This window comes from Leuciscus leuciscus (assembly GCF_965113295.1).
Source record: "Leuciscus leuciscus genome assembly, chromosome: 5".
Classification (NCBI taxonomy): Eukaryota; Metazoa; Chordata; class Actinopteri; order Cypriniformes; family Leuciscidae; genus Leuciscus; species Leuciscus leuciscus.
Window position 1 is genome coordinate 17,219,279 of NC_138729.1, and position 9,088 is coordinate 17,228,366.

Here is a 9,088-nt window from a genome sequence, read left to right on the forward strand (position 1 = left end):
TAGTTTTATGATCTCTTTATGAACTTTTTGAAGCATCAAAGTACTAGTTGTGCTGACAGTCTCTCAGATTTAATTAAAATAGCACGAAAGTGTTACGGGTTTGGAACGAGAATTGGAGAATTTTCATTTTTGGGTGAACTATCTCTTTAACACATAGAACCTTATTGTACAGTGTAACAATGTTCTTGGAAGCATCAAGTTTATAACAACAACAACAAAAAATTTAAATGGTGAAATAAAAATGTTTCCAGATTAATTCACTTGATCTAATAATTTTATTTTTAAATGTTCTCCACAGTAGTCAAACAGTTCAATACATAACCGTATGAGCACACAGTTTTGTTTTGCAAATGTTTTCCCAGCAACATCAAAAAAAGATCAAAACATACTCATAATTGTGCTTGCAAACAGACGACCGCACTCTGGGGACTCGGCAGTAAAGCCCCCAAAAGTGAGATGAAGGTATTGATTGAGATAAGCTGCTGTTGCATTATTGCAACCCCGGGGTGTTACGGAGACCAGACCAATTGAACAGCCAAGCAGCTGGTGAGAGGTTAGACACCCCTCATGCGCTCACCTCTATTCACAGTCTAGTCAATACTTGACACTAGACTTACACTCTGGTGTTCATAAGAGGACTCTGGAACTGTGTCTCGGCTGAGATTAAGTCTCAGCAGGAGGGAGAGTGAGGACTAAAGCTCTAACATCTCCCACATGATTGATAAGAATATCATTACTGTGGAATCTGAGAGGCAGGCCGCTGAAGCTATGAATGGATAGAGAGAGATCAAGTGTGACATTAGTCAACTGTTAAAGAACTTGCTTTCGAGGTTGGACACTGATTCATTTTAAGACAACATTTACGCATAACACAGGAAAAAGAAAGGAGTGCATTTTTTATACTTCTTCCATTCTAACCTTGTGTTTTTATGAAGACAAAATAATGTAATTATCAACATTTTAGGAACACTGTCGCCTTTGGCTTTTGGCTTGCTTAGTTGGGGACATTTAATATTCAACAATATTATTGATCTGCTTGCATTGACACCATTATATGAGAACTGAACTGAGCTGGAAGATGATATCACTGTTTTCTCTAGAGTGGCTATATATATATATATATATATATATATATATATATATATATATATAAATTAACTAAATTAATAACTTTTTTACAACAAAAATGAACCATCACTGAACTTACTTAAGCTGGACTATGACGCCATTTTCTTCTAGATCTACTGTAGAGCAGAAACAAACTTTGTTGCATTATTTTCCTGTTATCACTGTAAAGCTGCTTTGAAACAATCTGTATTGCAAAAAGCGCCATATAAATAAAGGTGACTTGACTTGACTCTAAAAGTGCCATTAAACAGACAGGGTTTGGACTTATCATTTTGATGCACAGTTATGCACTTTTCAAAAAAAGCTAAATAGCCTCAAACTATAACTAAACATTCTGCTGCTATTGCAAAAGTGTCAATGAGGTGAAAATTATATTTTTCTTGATTCAAACAGATATTGATTTAGGTGGAAAAAAAACGTACAAACTATGTCACCTTTAAATATCAACAGAATTGATATCTGAACTTCTAGGGCATCACAATATCTCTATGACAGGGACATACTGCTTTTCATCAGCTTCATCACCAATTCCAATAGAGCAAGAGCAAAAGCAGAGCTGATCTTAGATCAGTTAGTGAAGACCTCAGACCACCAGGGGTGTGCTGGTCCTCCAACTAGAGCATTGATACTGATTCTCTTACATAACACACAATTCCCCACTAGGTTTAGAAGCAGCCATACTAAGATACACAGCATGACGAGATTACATTCACTAACAGTTTGTGGGCAAAATTATAAGGCAAACATTGACAAACCAACCTCTTGACCCACCTCATCATCTCAAACCTGAGGTTTTATGTTCAGAAAAGCAGATAGCGTTGAAAGAAAGAAAGAAAAAGAATCTTACCTAAAACACTTTTTTTATTTATTGTAGAGAATAAACAACCAAATTTGTATTTGTTTCGAGCTATTTGGTCAGTAAAGACTGCAGTAGTCTTTCTGGAAAACACCCCTATAGATTGCTTTAACTAAGACTAAAATCTATAATAAGCGTTGTTGTAGTATTTCCCCTGTTTTGTAACCCCAGCTTTGGTTCCACAAGAGCAGAGAGTGTGACTAATGTCCGAACTCTGTGTCACAGTCATCTCCTGCTCTTTAACATGAGGAACAACACAGTTTCAGGTCTTAGGTTACACCAGCCAAACATTTTACTGCCCTCATTTAGTAATTGAGCGCCTGCATGTATTGTTCCGCAGGTTTTGTGGAATCTGCTTCACAGTGGGCAGGTCATCAGACCAGGACCTGGATACCTGAGTGTCAGAGATTGAATGACCCTCAGGTATCCAGATCTAGAAGGAGCGGCAGGAGAGAGAGAGAGGGAGAGATTGAAGAATAAGAGAATGACATTAATGGGAGTACAAGCTGACAATAATTAAACAATACAATCAGTCAGCTGTTTGTTAAAGGATGGACTTAAGCTCAAACAATGCCATTCGAAAAGTTTAGGGTCAGTGTCTATAACTTAAAAAATATATACTTTAATACCAATTAATATTTTTATTCAGAAAGCATGCATTATCAAAAGTGAAAAGAATGTTACAAAAGATTTTTATTTCAAATAAATGTTGTTCTTTTGAACTTTCTATTCATCATAGAATCCTGTAAAAATGTATCATGGTTGCACACAAAAATATTAAGCAGCACAACTGTTTTCAGCATTGATAAGAAGAAGAAATGTTTCTTGAGCAGCAAATCAGCATATTAGAATGATTTCTGAAGGATCATGTGACACTGAAGATTGGAGTAATGTACTGTCATTGCAGCTTTGCCATCCCAGAAATAAATTACATTTTAAAATACATCAAAATGGAAAATTAAAGGAAGCCTTGGTGAGCCTAAGAGACTTCTTTCAAAAACATTTAAAAAAAAATCTTACTGACCCCAAACTTTTGGTAGTGTATACATCAGACTTTGATGATACAGAAGACATATATGACTCATATCATATATGGGTGAAGAAATATGATATGCCAAAGTACAAAAACAAAAACTGCAATAGGAAGCAGCCAGCAGAAACTAAATCATGTGTTTTGGCTTAGTGTGCAGAGAGAGCGAGAATTTCTGTATAAATTAGACGGGGTAGGTACATCACCTTAAATGTACTTCCCCCCTGAAACAATGGCTAATATCTTAATGAGTGTCTAAGAGCTCCCGCAGGAGGCCGAGAGGGTCGTGTACTGTTATTAATGGGATATAATGGACGCAAGTCAAGCATCATTAATTTGACCTCCCACCACTGACAGGTACCTCTTACAGCCCCTGGCATTTCAGGAACATGAAACCTGTGAGTGGAAGTGAACTGAAGCTCTTACTGAAACCCAGGGCCAGAGCCCATCATTTTAACAGAATTATACATTTATTAACTTTTAGCACAAGTAAATGCAAAACCACTGGACATATTAACACAAACATATACATGTAAAATGTTCATATAGCCTAACAGCTATGCTGATTAATGAAATGACTTAATCTTAAGATCATTTTCTTTAATTAGTTATCATGGCAGAGTAATTGAGAGGGATGGGGCTTAAATGATTTTCATGACAACATACTACTAATGTAACTGAGAGATTGGTTAAATGAAGAGATATGCTTTAAAAGTGATTGAGGAAGACAGCTAATTATAGCCTAATTAGCCAGATGGGGGACCTCAGGGGATGCACTGAACTGCTGAAATGGTTTTATCAAAAAACTATAGCCACGGGAAAAATTTGCAACTGACAGATCATTAGTTTTAGTATGACAACATTCACCAGTGATTTTGATCGCATGGTGTATTCAGTTTGTACTGTTTTTTTTTTTATTTATCAACAGCTACTTAAAAATATGAAATAAATTAACACTACTGTTCAAAAGTTAAGATTTTTTTTTTAGCATTTCATATTGAGCAAGGATGCATTAAACGGATCAAAAGTTACATTATGTTATAGATTTCTATTTCAAATAAATGCTTCTCTTTTGAACTTTCAATTTATCAGATAATCCAGAAACAAATGCATCAGTTTTCACAAAAATATTAAGCAGCACAACCCATTTTTTTCCAATAATAAGAAATGTTTATCGAGCCTCAAATCAACAAATTAGAATGATTTCTGAAGGATCATGTGACTGGAATAATCGCTGCTGAAAAGTCACCTTTGCCATCACGGCAAAAAAAAAAATTAAAACAGAAAATAGTCATTTTAAAATGAAATAATATTTGATAATATTACTGTTCTTCTGTATTTTTGCTCAAATAAATGATCATAAGAGACTTCTTTCAAAAAGCTTAAAAAAATAAATTAAAAAAATCGACTGGTAGTGTACATACAAAGCTTAACACTTTTTGATACTGTAAGTACTATTTAGCAAGTAGAATAGAAACAAAGGACAAACAGAAACAAACTATTGGATATAACCCTGAACATTTGAACAGACAATAAAGGATCATTGAAAAAAAAAAAACTTCCATCTGAGCAGAAAAGTCTAGTTACAATGCAATTCAACAATAGTCCATGTCATACAAAAGAGTTCCCAGTCTTAAACACCATGTCACAATAACTGACACACCATCTAGACCCTGTCCTGCCCCCTTAGCCCCTTTCTGCACGCTCATGTCCACACAGGTCTCACGACCAGCTGACCAGCACACCTGCTGGGTCCAAACCCATCTGCAACAGATTAGCCTTTCCTTCCACTACAACAGAGCCATTCCAGTCTCAAATAGTCCCATCACTTCCGCTAGAGCTGAGAGATTGCCTATCGACCAGACTTGACCCTACATCTTTATACATAAAGATATATGCAACACGATTCTTTTTCCTGCCCACTATCGCACCTGCCTGCCCTCGAGAGAAGGGAGACGCTCTCTCTGCTGTGAATGACTAAAGTGAGACGGTTATTATTTACGGCTGAAAGCAAAATTTCAATAATTGTGCGAGGAAAAAGTAGCGGGTTTCAAAGCACTTAATTTTTATGTGAGGTGGACCTTAGTCTTGACTGAAGTGGTAATTGATGATATTTTAAACATGACCTGGACCTGTGCGAAATGGAAAGATAAAATACCGCCCAGAGATCACAATACAGCACAGAATGTCGTGACAAAAGCGCAGCCTTGATGAAATGTCATCATTTCATCCGTTTGACCCAAGATGCTGTTGAATTCACAGGCTTTAACAAAAGCACAACACTAACAAAAGGTGTAAAATTCAGATTGAGGGAAGCTTTTTTTATATCTTATTACCTGTTAAATGTATGTATGTAGCCTGAAAACTCTTTATTATAAGCTTCTAAAAAGGTCAGAACAACCAGTACTTTATAAAACAGAAGCTATAAAGCCACACAAGCAGATGATGAAACTTATAAATACAGAAGCGTCCTTCACATTCACTTCAAGTTAATTCTCAAGCCTTCAGTGGAAAAAGGGGCTTTTAAATACTAGCATTGACAACCACCGCCATCCTGACTAAGAGTGTTTTTATGTCCACTTAAAGGAAATCTTTCTTTTGTAGCAGTAATCCACTCAGTTTTCTAAATCAATATCGTGAAGATTTTAGCGTGTTTGAACATTTATGCATCCTTCGGTTTGGTAACGTGATGTTGATATACAGTAAGGGGTGTACATCCAATATTAAGATATAATAGACAGTGACTTTACGCCTGCTTGTCCAGGTTCAGTAATTCAGTGCTGAGAGGTTACATAAGGAGGTTTCCTTTATTCTGCCTGAGAGTACATCACATCAAGTTACACTATTGATCAGCCACTTTAATAGACATTAATACACAGTTGCAAATATCTGCTTATTTTGACCACAATAATATCTTATTCTGTATAAAATAATAATAAAAAAAAATATATAAATAGTTTAATCATAGGTTCATTAGTTAACAACATTAGCATGAACTAATAATGAACTTATAAAGCATTTATTAATCTTTGTTAATTTCAACATTTACTAATACTTTATTCAAATCGTATTAACATTAGTTAATGCACCGTGAACTAACATGAACAAACAATGAACAGTTGTATTTTTATGAAATAACGTTAACGAAGATTAACAAATACAGTAACAAATTAGTTCATGTTAGTTAATAGATTAACTAATGTTAACTAATGAACCTTATTGTAAAGTGTTACCTCATATTTATATACACACTGGCCAGCAAAAAAAGTTGCTGTTTGGGTTTAAAATGCTTAAGAGTCTATGACTGGATCATTATGGCAGTGATTGTTATAGCATGTTATATGTTTAGCAACAGTTCTTCTAACCCTAATTGATGGAGTGTGTATCTTTTAATTTCTTAAACAACCATGTAGGAAGACACATCATGGCCAAATATTCCAGGATAACAATGTCAAGATTCATCAGGCTCAAACTGTGAAAGAATGGTTGGGAGGGAGCACGAAGAATCATTTTCACACATGAATTGGCACATCTGAGTCCAGTCCTTCGTTGAAAGTCTTTGGGATGTGCTGGAGTTGACTTTACAGAGTGCTTGACTCTTGCATTGTCAATACAAGATCATCACAAGATTCATTTCCATCAAGAGGTGCATACATTTTTGGTCTTTGAGATGTGTACTCCAGCATATCCCAAAGACTTTAAATGAATTTAAGATCTGGACTCAGAGTGTCTGCCAATTCATGTGTGCAAATCATTTTTCATGCTCCCTCAGTAAATGTAAATAACATATGATATCATATGTGTCATGAACATGTGCACAATACACTACAATATACACGAAAAAACACCAAAGTTTAGATTTTTGAATAAACTTACCCCATGTCTAACCCTAAGCTCAGAGATCTGATCTTCCTGGACTCTTGCTGAATACTCAAGTGAAATTTGAAGCACAAGTGCAGGGTGAAAAATGATAAAATAAACAAATATTTACATTTTTACTGTTGATCAATTCTACTATGCTGCTGTTTTTTTCTCATGGAACTAGAAACATGAGTGAGATATTCACTTACAAAAAGTGAGGTATTCACATTTGAAGTGAAACACATCAACACACACACACACATTAGACAACACAGTCCCTACAAAGAGTTGCATACATCCACCAAACAGACAATTCTCGTTCGGTTTAAGCTCTTTCCTCCCATTACAAACCCCTACTTTCCTCTCTCTCCACTTATTTCTCCTTTTTCTTTTCTTTCAGCATGAAAACACACTTGCTTTTATTTTTGCGCTTTTCTTTTTTAATGTGAGCTGCGTGTTCAGCCTCTTTTTCTCCTCCTCAGTGTGTCTGTGCTCTATAATTACGGTAGTTTCTACCTACTGCGCCAAAGAGCGCCCACCCCTCTTCCTCCCCTCCCCGAGCGGCCGTGTCTCCCCATGCTTAATGTGACACCGTCAGTCAAAGCCTTTGGAGAGCAGCCGAGCAGAAATCAAAAGACAGGGATGAAGTGTGAGGGACAAAGAAGACAGTGGATGTGATAAACACAGAGAGAACCTGCACGTTACCTGACAAGGGCCCTCCGCGCGCCGAACCTGGTTCCTGCTGCTTTTGAAGGTGTAGGGAGTGTTTGCATCTCTGTATTCATCCGAGAGTGATTTCACTAAATGAACTGAATGAAAGTAATCCGTGTGACTCCTGCCAAAGTCCAACCTGTTATTTTGTGTCATCTAGTAAAGAACGGAAGAGATAGGAAGCTAGTTTGAGGAAGAAAAAAAACAAAACACACTTTGATAAAGTTAGTTATTTGTGTTTATTGTGCATGCTAAATGAATGCTTTTTAAATGTGAAACTTTTTAAGTGCAGTGTTACCTCACCTTTTTGTCCTACTACTTAAACGACATCAGATATGTTCAGAGCAATACCTGTTATTTATATTAATGAGAAGACTATCAGAGGACTTCCTGTGGGCAAGAATATCTCGGTTACACACTCCGCTGTACTGGTCCCAAGCCTGGGGCAAGGGCCTTGCAGAGCATTCACATTTACATTTCTATATTTGGCAGATGCTTTTATCCAAAGCGACTTACATTGCATTATCCTATACATTTATACATAGGTATGTGCAATCCCCTGGGATCGAACCCACAACCTTGTGTTGTTAATGCAATGCTCTTACCACTGAGCTACAGGAAAGCAGAGCAAGGAGTTAACTGATTTTCATGAAACTAAAGTTCTGAGGACATTTGTTGTCACCCCACCGAGATAACCAGAACTGGGCAACCAGGGAAACTAGGCAAGAAACCAATGGACCTGCGATTAAGTGCAGAATTTCAAGTACTTAGGATCCCTGATCCAGGAGACGAAGATCGCATCGGTTGCCGAAGTTCAATATCGAATCGGCCAAGCATCAGCAGCGTTTGCATCGCTCAAATGGTGCAAATGGAAAAAGGCCAACATCACGAGTGCGACCAAGATGCGCCTTTTCTGGACCATGATCATTCCGATTCTACTCTACATATCAGAGACTTGGACCCTTCTGAAGACGGAAATCAACAACTTCGAGGTACAACTCAAATGGTGCAAATGGAAAAAGGCCAACATCACGAGTGCGACCAAGATGCGCCTTTTCTGGACCATGATCATTCCGATTCTACTCTACATATCAGAGACTTGGACCCTTCTGAAGACGGAAATCAACAACTTCGAGGTCTTTCAAAATGAGATGCCTCGGTCAAATCTTGGGTGTATCTCGGCGCAACGACTCTATTCGAAACTATTCGTTGAGAATTCGCTGACCAGTCAACGATCAAAGAGGTAATACAGAAGAGACACCTGCGGTGGTTCAGGCACGTGTGCCGAATGGACAGCGCCAGACTGCCGTTCAAACTACTCTGGCACTGACGACCACCATCATGGAAGGTACACCGCAATGCGCTGAAGAAGACATGGGCGAAGCAAGTCGAAGACCTCAAGAATCGTCTCCTCACCCTCGCGGATGCCAAGACCCTATCCTCAGATTGTTCAGCATGGAGTCAAGTTGTGAAAGACACCGGAAATCCATCGGCACCTACAG